This window comes from Leopardus geoffroyi, chromosome D1 (assembly GCF_018350155.1).
Source record: "Leopardus geoffroyi isolate Oge1 chromosome D1, O.geoffroyi_Oge1_pat1.0, whole genome shotgun sequence".
In the NCBI taxonomy this organism is placed as follows: Eukaryota; Metazoa; Chordata; class Mammalia; order Carnivora; family Felidae; genus Leopardus; species Leopardus geoffroyi.
In genome coordinates, this window is record NC_059329.1 from 64,703,100 (window position 1) to 64,716,301 (window position 13,202).

At 49.2% G+C, this 13,202-nt stretch overlaps 1 protein-coding gene across 4 annotated transcripts in view; it reads left to right on the top strand.

The window, feature by feature from the left end:
* The window catches only part of PPFIBP2 (PPFIA binding protein 2), a 144,418-nt gene that overhangs the window by 13,617 nt on the left and 117,599 nt on the right, over window positions 1-13,202 (top strand). Inside the window, exon 1 of one of the 4 annotated variants that reach the window (XM_045484363.1) lies at window positions 7,645-7,734. The exons of the other annotated variants lie outside the window; for them this stretch is intronic. The gene's annotated coding sequence lies outside the window, so the exon portion shown is untranslated. Of the gene's footprint in view, window positions 1-7,644; window positions 7,735-13,202 lie in introns of those variants that run through there. 4 annotated transcript variants of the gene reach the window in all.

A 13,202-nucleotide genomic window follows, 5' to 3' on the forward strand; every position in this document is an offset into this window, starting at 1 on the left:
CGTTTTAACTTAATTATCTCTTTAAAGAGTATGCTTCTAAAGATAGTCACCTTCTAAGGTACTGGGTGTTGGGACTTCAACATATGAATTTGGGGAGGGGGATATGCTTTGGCCTATGACAGGATGTTTCCCAAATCCTCAGTGAACAAGCCTCCGTGTCCTGGTGAGGTAAGAGAGGCAGTCACTGCCGGTCCTGCCGAGGCACCAGGAGAGGAAGGTAGGCCCAACGCAGTCAGTGCAGGAGGTTTGATTGGCCTTGTCCAAAGGCTCAGCCCTGAAAAGTCCAGGCTGGGCAGTTCCCTTGTAGTCTAGGCTCTCTAGCAGCCGTGGGTTCTGTGTGCTGTCTTCATCTGCCTCCCATGTGGTCCTCAGGCCTCCAGTGAAGACAGAGCTGCTAATACCCTACTAATGAAAACCCTCCAGCCCAGGCCTACAGAGGAAGCCCCTTTCTCCTGACAGAGGCAGGAGCCAGGCTGTCCTTGCCAGTGCACACAGCCTACCTTTAGGGAAATTCCCTGGTCTCTTACTGGTCTAAACGTTTTCCCCCCCAGTGCAAAAAGAAAACTGTTGCATCGATTCAAAATTAATCTGTTTGACAAGTGTTGAAATGAAGCCTCAAAAGACAGAATAAACTTTGATTAATCCAGTTAGTATTTACTAAAGCCTGCCAAATTCTGGGGTCTGTGCTCCCCCCGAGCCAGCTTGGGAGGCACATAGGAGGTAGCCAGCTACAGGCTACAGTTATGTATGAGGCCCCTGAACATTCTAGATGATAGAGAAAACTCGCCAATTCAAATCTGTTTTTTTTTTTTTCTTGTTGCTTAGCATTGTAAAATAATAGAATAAGTGGAAATGCCTGGTTTTATCATCTGTTAGGGGAAGTTACGTTCTCTTCTCCCGTCAGTCCTGTGGAAATCTACCTGCATTCACCACTTGTTCCTAGGTTGTGCCAGGGCCAAGCACGGTCAAGTCATTCTTACAGCAGAGCTCCTTCACCTCTGAGGATTAGTCCACGAAGAGGGGGTCTTGTGTACAGAGAAAATGAGAGGGGAGAGGCTGCCATGGACGACTCCCCACCTTTATTCAGAAAGGTGGCCAAGCTCGCTCGTGCTCTTTCTCACATGCCCCTCCTCCTTTTGCCCTCCACTCAGTGCACACACCTAACATCTTTCATCAGCTAGCATATACTGAGTGTCTACCTGTGTGTCGGGTTCACGGCTGGGCTCTGAGGATGGGAAGGTGAATAGAACATACTCCTTGCTCTCAAGCATTTTAATTTAGAAGAGGAGACAGACATATCGAGGACTTGGACAACCAGAGCCATAAGCAAGTTGATGCAGGTGAGTACCAAGTATGGCAGAAGCAGAGAGGAAGAGCCAGCCAGCACCTTCAGGCACTGGGGGATGATGGTGTCAGGAAAGGCTTCCTTGGGTCGGTACATTTGGATAAGGTCTTAGAATGGGTGAGATTTAAAAGTATAGCTGGAGAAAAGCACCCCAAACAGAGGAATAGGGAAATCCTTCAGTTATTCAGGGAGTAGGAACTGGCTCAGTGGGGTTGAACTAAGAGTGTGGTGAGAAGTACAGCTGGGAAGGTGGATCTTATAAGAGGGCTTAGATGGCTGAGCTAAGGAATACAGCTTTGTTCCTGAAGCAATGGGGAACCATGGAGGGTTTGGGAGCAGAGGAGTAATGCCTTGGGAAAGGTGGGTTGGAGGAGAGTCATCCAGAAGTAGGAAGCCTAGAGGAGGCAGCTTTGGCAATCAGGGAGAGGGTGGAGGCAGGGTGGAGAGATGATAAGGGTCTGAAGGAGAGTGAGCTGAGCCTTTGGTCATTTGGTTGGGTGTTAGGATCTACAGAGAGCCTGAATGGCACTGTACAAGAAGCGCCATTTGTGTCACTAGGAATTGAGGTTCAAACCCCAGTTCTGGTTCTCTTGATCCCCAGCAAGGAAAGGTGGAATCCTGTGCCCCCCTCTGGAAAAGCTCAGATCCCTAAGTGCTGGATTTAAAAAACAAACAAACAAACAAAAAAACAAACAAACAAACCCAAGGAAACCTTTGTTATAAAAAAATTCAAACACACACAAAAGTAGAAGAAATCATATAATGAATCAATTTACTTATCAACTAGCTTGAACCATAAGCCCTTGCTGGTTATATTTTTAGGGGATATTTTTTGTGATGAAGCTTCTTGAAAGTATTCATGTTGAGGCTACATTTAAAGCATTTCTCTGAGTCTGTCTATCATCAGGTTGAGGCACTGAAATGACTTGATGTCTGTTTGTTCCTCCTTGGAGGTGAGATTGTGCATATGTGTGTTCTCCGCTGTGAGAAGGGCAGTGAGGGCAGCCTTCTTTGTGTTCTGGGGCTGAGGAAAGACACTTCTAGCAGTGCCCATCAGCGGGTAATGTTCTGTTGCCAGGGGGCAGGTGAGGTGTGGACATGGGAGAGAGTGGAGGCATGGATGGCCTTCGGGGGGCAGTTTTCAGGGTTGGACACCCTCAATATCCACTCACTGAAGGATGCCTGTGGCCTGAGAGCCTGGTCTCTGCTGAGAAAATTGACAAGACTAATCTATAAACTAAATAGCAATGAACTAATTCACTCTGGCGGGCATTGCCCAGTGGCCACAGCACAAACACCTGTCCTCCTAGACTGCCCTCCTGGCATTTCCCACAGGTGGATTACAGGGTCATCTGCAGGTTGCTGGGGATCCAGCCTCCCTGATGGAGGGCACTGTGTGGATGATAGGGGTCACCCAAGCTGCTGTGGGGCCTCCTTGCTAGTGACGAGTACTCATACCTCCAGAGATGGTGTACTGGTCACCAGTGTGCCATACAGACCAACACAGACCAGTCCTTCTATGGCCACTGCCACTTCATCCTTCACTGAGTGACCCAGGTTGGTGCACGTTTGATAATTATTTGTACTGCGTAAGCGCTGTCTGGTTTTAGCGCCAACTGAAAAATAAGACCAAGAATCAGACAGATGGAGACTAACGTATCAGCTCTGGGGCTAATAAAGATGTTGAGAATGGCCAGTAGGACTCCCAGTGCATCCCTTTCCTTACCTGGCATATCTACCTAGGCCAGAGATCTGGAACAAGGCAGCTCTGGAAAAAGAGAGGGAAGGGTGGGGGTTCCTTCCCCCATTCCCTCAATCAGATACTTAGCGGTCCAAGAAAGAGGATGTCAGCCCCTGTTGGATATCCCCATGGCAACATGAAACAACCAAAACGGAGGTGTGAGCAAGTTGTGGGTCAGCAGAGATGCTCTTAGACAAGTAGGGGTAGGGATGCTGTCATAAAGGAAGGAGAATCACCTTGAAGAATTAGTTCCGATGGATAGACTAGAGAAGGGACCATTAGTTTGAGGGGACGGCATGAGAAAGACACTGCAAAATGAGAATGCCTTCCTATGGCTGGAGTATCAAGAAATCAGAAGGGTACAGTTGGAAGTGGCCAGGCTTGGCGAGGAAGTGCTGCAGAGTGGTTAAGAATATGACCTTGGAGTTGTACTGCCCGGGTTCAATCCCATCTCCACTGCTTCCAGGATGTGTGATTTGAGCAGTCGTTTAACCTCTACAAGTTTCAGTTTCCTTGTCTGTAAAATTTGGATAACAATAGTTTATAAATATTGAGGTATGAGACACACATAAATATTTAGCTCGGTGCAGAATGAATGTTTAAGAAATGGCAGCCGTTAGTATTACCATCATGTGTCCAGGACAATTTGGGGTAAGCTAACAGATGCTTAGATGCCAGACTCATGAGCTTGGATTGCTGTGGGAGAGGCCAGGTGAGAGGAGGCCCTCCAAGGCCTAGGTTCAGACACCTGAACACAGCTGGGCCTGCCGTGGGAGGGATGATATGGAGCAGCGCCTCCCTGCCCAGAGCAATCCACAGGGGCCTGTCTGCTGTTTGAAGGCAAGGGCAGGTCACGGGGGAACGCATAGTGTGCAGGTCAAGCAGGCCAGGAGCTACCAAGAGAGAGCAGGACCATGCTGAGAGAGTTTCTGATCATGCTCAATCTCTGGGGCTGCTAAGAAATAGCCAGAAAGCTGAAGAGCATTTGAATGCTTTGGTCTGGAGCTTACAAAAGTAGTCTAGTGTTACGAGTTGTGAATATGGAGGTGAAGTATGGATTGTCCAGGGAGAGACTGTAGAAGAAACAGGAAGAGAGCTGAGCACAGGGACGGTGAGTGGAAGCTGAGACATAGGAAATTTAGTGAAGGAAGAGGATCTGGAAGAACCCAGAGAGCTTTTTGTCCCAGATGCCAAAGGAGGAGAGCATCTCATGGGGTTTTGTGTGGATGAGATGCCAAGGAAAGCAATCCTAGCCAACACTGACTGATTGCCCGTCTAAGTGCTTTACTTGTATGAACTCCTGTAACCTTCACAACCACCTTTGAGACAGGTGCTTAAGTTATCCTCATCTGACAGATGAGGAAGCAGAGGCACAGGAGACCCCTGGCCAGGGAGCATTAGAGACGGGGTCTGACCACAGTCCGGCTCTACAGCTCAGCTTGTGCTTTAAGCCCACCCTTTGCTGCCTCTCACAGGAGTAAGAATGGATATAGCTTGGGGGGTGGGGGGCAGTAGCATCAAGGCACAAAAATGGAGATCTAATGGCAGCAGGCCTGGAGAGAACAGGAGGAGGTGAGAGCTTTGGTAGTGAAGCCAAGGAGAAACATGAGGTGGTGGCTGAAGGAAGGGTTTTAGGAGAGCAGAGGCTTTGATATTCGTGTGGTCCAGAGGAAGGAGTAGGAGAGGGGACAGAGGCACAGTCAGTGTAGAGAGGACACCACTGAGAGCCTGGGCCACAGTGGTACTAGATTGGGGGAGGTCTTAGGAGGCCAGAAGGGGAGTTGAGGGATTAGGTTTCTCACCAAAGAAAGATGTGTGGTAGTTTGCCGAGGCGAGTCTGGTAGGAAGGATGCACCAGATTAAAGATCTAGGTGCAGGAAGATCTGGTGGAGCTGAAGCTCCTGAACATGCCTTCTCAGGCAGGGGGAGATGGGGTGAGCAGTGACCCAGTGGCATGAGCTGTGGAGGTGGCTGGAGGGAGGTGGGCAGGTTTCAGGGAATGATCTTGTGTGCTGACTGCTGACATACATCAGGCCCCTGCAGTAGGGGGCCCATCCCTGCTGTCCAGGGGTGCTGAAAGGGGAAATGGAGTCAGAGGAGAGTGTGGGAAGGTTCCTAAGGTGGGCAGTGGAAGGGACAGCCTGCCATGGCCCGGTCCTCGGGGAGGGGGAATTCTGAGTGAGCTTCCCTGAGAAGGTCCTAGCATCCTGCTGCATTATTGCTGGTAAAGGACAGGCAGCTTCCAGGTAGATTCCTTCAGTGACTCCCATTGCCTGATGGGTAAAAGCCAAGTTCTAGAGAGACCACTCATAAGCTGGTCCTGGCCTCATTTGCTGTCATTCTTTCCCAGTCCTCTGGTCACACCAAGCTGTATGCTTTCACGAGCATGCATGCACATGCACGTACACACACCTGTCCCCCACCATACTTTAGGATATGTACCCTCCTTACTCCGTTTGCAGTGCGTTCACATTTCTGCATGCTGCCCATCAGAGATACTACACTTGCTCCCTGAAACTTTCTGGGATTGCCCATACTTGCACTGGTCACTCCTTCCTCCTGCTGCCTCACCCTGAACATGCTCAGTTTCCCTCTCCCGGGAGTATACCGGGTGCCGTATTGTTGCATACGTGTCTTTCTGGAATCACAGGGCAGTCTATGGTGCCCGGCACCTACCAGCTTTCCCTCGACTGATCCCCACTTATATGAATGGGTGACACACTGAGCCTTATTATCCATAAAATGATGAGCAAACGGTCAATTTTCAAAACTCAGCTTCTCTTTGAAAGTAACTTCTGTGTGATATTTTACATGTTGCTTGCTTACTGAGCTAGTGACATTGTAATATTGCCATTAGCACTGAATTGCTATCTGAACTTAATTTTAGGGATGATGGGAATTTCAGGGAAACGATGCTTTTCTTCTCACAAAGGAATACCTTGATGAATTTAACATTAGACCATTAGCGTATCCATTTCTGAAGTCGAAGTTGGTAAAGCCAAAGTTTGTTGGCTCTGCCTTATAGATCCCAGATAGAGGCCCAGTTCTACATGGACCCTTCACATTCTAATTGACGTGGATGAGCGATGAAAGCGTTTTGACCCTTGGAAGATAAAGAAGTGGCATTCATTCATTTCCTCTTAGCATCGACTCCAGGGTTTTACAGATGATGCGGGGCAAATAGTGTTTGTTAAATAGATAAATTTAGATAAATAGATAAAAATATATACATTGATTTTTAGGAGTCATGCATCGTTTATGACAGTTTCCTGTCCCATGTTTTCTTTTTTCAAGTAAAATATGATCTTGTAACAGTTGAAGGGGGTCAGGGCAGTGCACAGAATCCCCATGAAGACACTGTATGAAGGGGAGAAGTTAGCAGTGTCTTGGCCCCCGGTGTTTTGAGCCCTGTTTGTTTGGACATGGAAGCCAGCTTCCTGTCTCCCACCCTTCACTGCTCCGAGCAAGTCTGCAGGACAAGGCAGTATGGTGGGGACAGCAAGCAGGGACTTAGGTGACAGACACACTGGACTCCACGGAAGGACTTTCAGCAACCGTGTGACCTCAGGCAGTGTCTTAACATCTTTATGTCTTAGTTGCCTCTTTTGTAAAACGGGGCTGATAATTATAATACATCCCGCACAGGATGGCCAGGAAGATTAAATGAGGAAATGAGGATGGAGTCTTTTCACAGGGGCTGCTGCTTCTGGCGCAGGCAGCTTTTTGCACACAGGTGGAAACCGCATGGGCAGGAGGTAGCGTGCCATCATCTGATGTCCTGTGGATGGTGGTAGTGGCAGGGCAGGTAGAGAGATCTTTGATCATGTGAGGCGTTGTGGCTGTGGCGTAGTCCTTCACATCCCAGCCTGGAAGGGGATGCTCGTTGGTGTCTACTCCCCAGACTTGATGTTTCCGAGACTCTCAGAAGGAAGCGAGAGAACCTTCCGCCCGAGTTCTCTAAGTGGCTACAGTGAGCCCCACTGTAGTGAAGACACAGACGTACTTGTTGTAAACACAGTGTTAAGAGGCACGTTGATGGGGGCTTGGTGATACTCTGTCCCCTGGACACCGTCTGGCTCCCCAGCTCCTTCTTCCCAAAGGCAGAGGTTCGGGCCTGGCTGCCTGCCCCTCGATCCCTCTCCTACTTGGAGTGTCTGCATTGCTTGTCTTCGGAGATCTGCCCGGACTCTCCTCCTCAGGCCTGGGTTGAGGCCCATGGCCCTGGTCACTGAGATTGCTGTGGGCTCTTCACCACAACAAGCCCTTGGTTGGGGAAAAGGACCAGCTTGGGGGCAGAATGTTAAGAGCAGAAATGGGTGGTGAGAACAGCCAGAGGAAGGTGAAGCAAGTGTTTAAAAATCTTAAGCAAAGACCTGGAAGGAAACCCAACATCAGCTCTTCAGTGTTCCCGAAGCCCAGAAGGTCAGATGTGCTGCTTGGGTGTGAGCCACGACACCCTCACGCTCTCTCATACCCGTTTCCTGGCCAGACCCTGTGCTCCTCCTCCTGGGCTGGGCTCCTGTGTCTCATGCTCATATCTTTGAGGGTGCTGCTTCTCTTAAAAAGCTTGCCATTCCCAGCAAGAGGGAGGATGTCGGCCCTGCTCCTGAGTCCCGGGGACACCTGAGCTGGGAGGAAGTCCCTGGAGGTGAGGCGTCTGCACCTGATGCTACTCACTGCATTCTTCTGAGGAGGGAGTTGAGCTCTGTGGCCTATTCCCTTGCTACGATTGCGTGTTGGTGGGAGAGCTTCTTGGGGTCACGGAGCCTTGCTTGACGGGCTGTGGTTTGATGAGAAGGGCTTGAGCTCTTTGGGTAAGAGCTTAAGTGGAAGCATCTGGGTTTGGATGTGCCAAAGGAGGCTGCTGGAGGAGCAGTGACATGTGACAGGAGTTGGGCCGGGTTTTCAATGGAAGGGCCAGAAAGAAAAAGGACTCCTTCCAGCAGGTTCGGTGGAGCTGGACTCCAGCACAAATGTTCTTAGGGATCTTTTGGAACTGGCCCCGCAGGGAGTGGCTGGGAATGCCCAGTGCACACAGCTCACTAACCTGGCACAGCGGGAAAGAGACGCTTAGCAAGAAATACTGCCTTCGTCCCCCGCTGGCCCCGGCACTGCCAGCCTGTGCCTCAGCTTAGCGCCCCGTGAGCGGTTCTGGCACACCTCAGCCCCCCGGCCTCAGCTTAACTGGCTGACTAAACACAGCAGCCTGATCTGGGATATTTAGGTGGGAATGAGAAGCCTGTGTGTGAAAAATATGTTTGAAGCTGAAAGCGTCAAAAAATGTTTGCTATCAGACATGACTGATACTGTGATTAGACCAGTGCAAGTTAAGTGGCTTTTTCTACCTTCAAAGGCTTTCTTCTATTTCTCCTGTGCAGTTTTTCTTAGGCTACTTCAGCTTCTATTCATTGACAAAAGAAATCAAGGCCCCGCCTCTTCGCTTTTATTAGACTCCGATATTCACTGATGGCATTCCGTAATTCTGATGGCAGCTTCCTCGGCATCCTGGCCCCTCTGTCCTGCTCCAACCCCTCTCCTGTGACAGGACGTTTCTGTGTCCCCTGATCTCTCCTGATGGAAAGTCAATGCCTGTGGCCTTGTCCTTCAGTCCTGATACAAAGCCAGTGTCTGCAGGGCCCTGCCGTTGCCCTGAGGCCATGCATGCTGCTTTACTGCATCGGCAAGCCCTTCCCTCTGGGGACAAAGTCCTCCAGACTGGACAGGACCTGAGGCCTCAGGGCCTCCCGGGGCCCCTGTCACCCACAGGAGCCTCTCAACTTCCGGTTTAGACCAGTGACCTTCATTTTTTCCATTTTCTCCTTTTTGGAATGGGAATGTCTATCCACACATGCTCTGAGCCAGGTCCAGGGCTGAACTCTGGGCTTTGGAGACTGGCCCTTCCCGCAAAAAACTTAACATTCAGACGAAGTAGTTGCACATATGAATAGCCAGTGCTCTAGAGAGTTCCAGGCGCTGTCCAGGAAGTCTGTCATGGGCATGAAGAGGGGGACTAAGTTGGAGCAGTCATTTCATGGGGGGGATGGGAAGGGCTCCCTAGAATGATGATGTTGGAGCTGGACCTTGAATGAGGAGTAGGAACTGACCAGGGGGAAGGGAGGTCTTGGGCTAAAACGTTGCATGTTGGCGGGGGTGGGGGGAGCTAACAGCAAAAGCAGGTGGGGTGAAATGGTTAGTGCTCGGGGCCAATGGGGCCAAGTGCAGCTGAGACAATTATTGTTGCTGTGGTTGTGAACTCCCACCCAGCTTTATGCAAAGGACTTCTACACACATTATCTCCCTGACTCTCCGTAACCTCACGATATGTATATTTTCGCCTGCCCTTTGTAAATAGGGAAAACAAAGCTCAGTGATGTTGAGGAACTTGTCCAAGGACCTAGCCCATGACAAGAAGAACGTGGGCCCAAATGCAGCCTGACTAGAGAGTGAATGCTCTTGACTACCTCATGGGTCCTTCACTTTGTCTCTGGGGTACGAGCTGGTGAACGGTTGTACAGGTGCTGGAGTGCCTTGGTTAGGTTTGTGAAATAGACCCATGCTCTTGGCAGCAGGGTGGAGCATGAGGGCTGTGTGGGGGTGAGGCTGTAGGCAGGCAAGGCAGTCAGAAAGCCATTGTGGTCGTTCAGACGGGAGATGATATGTGGCCTGAAGCAGGGTGGAAGATGAGGGGACAGATGTGAGAGCAGGTGATGAGGGAGACTTTGCTGGTTGTGGGTGAGAGGCCAGAAGGCCCCGGGAAACTCCCAGGTTTCTGGCTTGGCAACTGTGGTGGCATCACCAAAGTGGGTGGGGGAGCATACTGGGGAAGACCATCTTTTGGGGCCCACCAAGTGTGAGGGCGTGGAGAGGGAGGTGGGCATCAACTATGTGGGGGGGGGGCACTGCACCTGGCTTTAGTTTCCTACTGACAATGAATAGTTGTGAATCTGTGGGAGTGTCCTCAGGGTTTACTGAACGGGGGTGCCCTCAGGGGCTGAGACACAGGGAAGAGTTGCAGGGGAGATGGCTGTGCGCTGCTGTTTTCCTCCCTTTCCTAAAAAAATAAAGAGATGAGGAGACCACCTTTAGGTGGGCAGGATCAAGTTTGGTTTCCTGGAGGAATTATCTTGAAGAGAAGATAGGAATTTAGCAAAGAAAGCTGCTGGGTTGGGTATAAAGCAGGAAAGCAACTGGTGCAGTCAATTAACGAACAATTAGAATCCGTCCACTGAGGACAAGACATTTGGTTGGGATGGGTGGAGGTTTGCCTGAGGGCTAGGATGGAAGTTAAAGTTGCAACCCCGTAGGTTGAGTCCACGTGGTAAAGGGCATGAAGTGTAGCGGCCGATTGATGGTGAGCCTCCGAGACTTTTCTAAGCAGAAAAGTGCCTGAGCTGTGTTTGCATTCTCTCATTGGCTCCTCAGCTTTTTTCTCCTTTTGAGTTTATTTATTTATTTTTGGGAGAGACGGAGAGAATGAGCAGGGGTGGGGCAGAGAGAGAGAATCCCAAGCAGGCTTTGGTCAGCACAAAGCCTGATGCAGGACTCAAACCCATAAATCGCCAGATCATGATCTGAGTCGAAACCAAGAGTTGGATGCTCAACTGACTGAGCGACCCAGGTGCCCCTCAGATTTTTTCAGTATCAGAATCACCAGAGGAGCTAGGTCAGGTTACAAAGGTCAGGCCTCTGTGCTTGACTGGCTCTCCAGGTGACTCTGATGAACACCAGTGTTTGAGGACCACTGAGTTAGGTGAATCTTCAGTGCAAGGTGGGTGGACAGGGGTGCCTGGAGGCAGGCAGCCAGTTAGGAGGCTCTTGTAAGAGTCTAGGGTGAGGTAATGCGGGGACAGGTGAGGCTGTGGGAGCAGATGAGATCACCAGCAGTGAGCACTGGGCAAGAAGATGGTTTCTGGTCTGACTCAGCAGCACTTGGCTCCCCTGATTGCTTCCTTCTCCATCCTGAACCCTCTGTTTGGCTTCTAGGGCAGCACTTTCTCAATTCTCCTGGCTGCTCCCCCTTAGTCCCCTTTGTTGGTTCTTCTTCCTGATGGCTGCGTTGTAGTGTTCCAAAGAGTTCTGGGGCCTCTTGCTTTTCTTTTCCCTTTTTCCTTTGCTTTCCTTTCCTTTGCTTTCCTTTCCTTTCCTTTCCTTTCCTTTCCTTCCTCTCTCTGTCTCTGTCTCTCTTTCTCTGCACTACTTAGGTTACTTCATGCAGTTGTTTTAAATTCCATATCCGTACAAATGGCTCCTAAATTCTCTCCAGCCAAACTTCCCTCCCAACATCAGACCCATATTTCCAGATGTGTTACTCAGTGTATCTTCCTAGGTGTCCTTAGGCATCTTAAACTGAACATTTCCAAAACCAGTCTCCTGATGACCCCTTCCCCTGCCTCAATTGTGTCTTCTGCAGTCCCTCCAACTCTCCCAGAGACTCAGGGCAAAAACCTTATAGTAATTCTGATTCCTCTCTCCCATGTCCACTCCATCAGTATAGCTTACCGGCTTTGCCTTCAACATATATCAAGAATGAGAACATTTACCACCATTATTCTGGTCCAAGCTACCTTCATCTCATGCCTGGTTTTCCTGTGTTCACTGATGCACTGCACCCCCACCACCCCTGTTCATTTTCAGCCATAGTGTTCCTTTTTAACAAGGTATGTTAGATCCTCCTGTGCTCAAAACCCTCCAGTGGGTTCCCGTTTCAGAGGCAAAGTGGAAGAACGGTGTGCATCCTCAGGCAAGCTGCCTAATTTTTTGCTCATCAGCAAAGTGAGAGGATTCCTAAGTGGCACGTGGGGATTACGTGAGACAGTGTTGGAGAAACTCCCAGCAAGTAGCTAACAGACACCTGCCCGAGAGGAGGAAGGAGCATGGAGTCTCTACTCTCTGCCAGGCACACTGCACATATTACTTTTTAAGTGTTTTGATTTTGATCACTACTATGCATCTACACAATTTAAACAGCGAAATAATTGTATACGATTTGTTAAAACAGCTGTTGTCTCCCTGCCTACCCAACCCCGTTGCTCTTCCTCAGAAGCAGCCACTTTACATTTCTTAGTATTTTTATCCGTATTGCTGGGGGAAAAAAATGCTTGTTCTGCTGCTTTATTAATTGTTTTCAGTTGTCATTATCTAGTGACTTCTGAGTGCCCACTCCAGGAGGTGAGGAATCTGCTCCCTTTCCAGTCCCACCTCCACTGAGCACAACCACTTTTCATCTCTCCCCCGACCCCATGCTGCCCCTGCAGTTCCGGTTAGATTGCTACGAGGTGTTTCACTGTAAGGTTCATGGTTACTTCTACTTTTTGGTTTCCATGCAGTTCTTTTGTCATTGGCTTGAGTTTCAACTTTCTTGTCATTGAATTAAACAAATTCCTCCCCATACATAAATCTCTTTGGGTGTTCTGAAGCATGAGGTGTCCTGTTAATTTCGTGTTGCTGGAGAAATCTCTCCCAGAGCTTTCGGAAGCTCTCCAACTTGGACCAGCTGTCCTTTTATGTTTGCTGCAGAGCTGTTGCCCTGGCATCTCCCTTATCTCTGCTAGCATATTCTCAGTGTCCCTGTGGGTTTATGTCTTTCAAAATAAATTTCCCTACTGTTGTTTCAGTGGGTAGCTAATTTAGATGTTTGGGTTCAATCTGCTGTATTTACCTGAGGTCTATCTTGTTTACTTTCATTGGTAGCAATGAGATTGGTTTTATCCTGATACAGATGAGACTGTTGAGTCTGAGAGGGGTTAAATAACTTGTCTAAAGATCCACAGTCATTATGCAGCAGAGTGCATGTTTTAACTCCAGACTATGTTCTTTTTTCCTTTGTCCTTTGAAAAGAAAGGTGTTCTTGACTGATATGGGATGTGATTGAAAATTTAGGCACCGCCATCAGTTTCCCTTGTGTCTTCTTCCATCTTCATTTTTTCTTAATACTGAAAATGGCTTCTTGCTCTCTTATCCCAAAGAGATAAATTTCCTATATCCTTCTAAGAAGCTGTCTCCCAAGCAGAGGCATAGCAAGAGGGATTTCTTAAAATGACTGTTTAAGAGTGTTCTGGTTTATGGGCAATCTGTAAATTATGGGGAAAAGGCTTTGGTTGGTTGTGATAACACAAC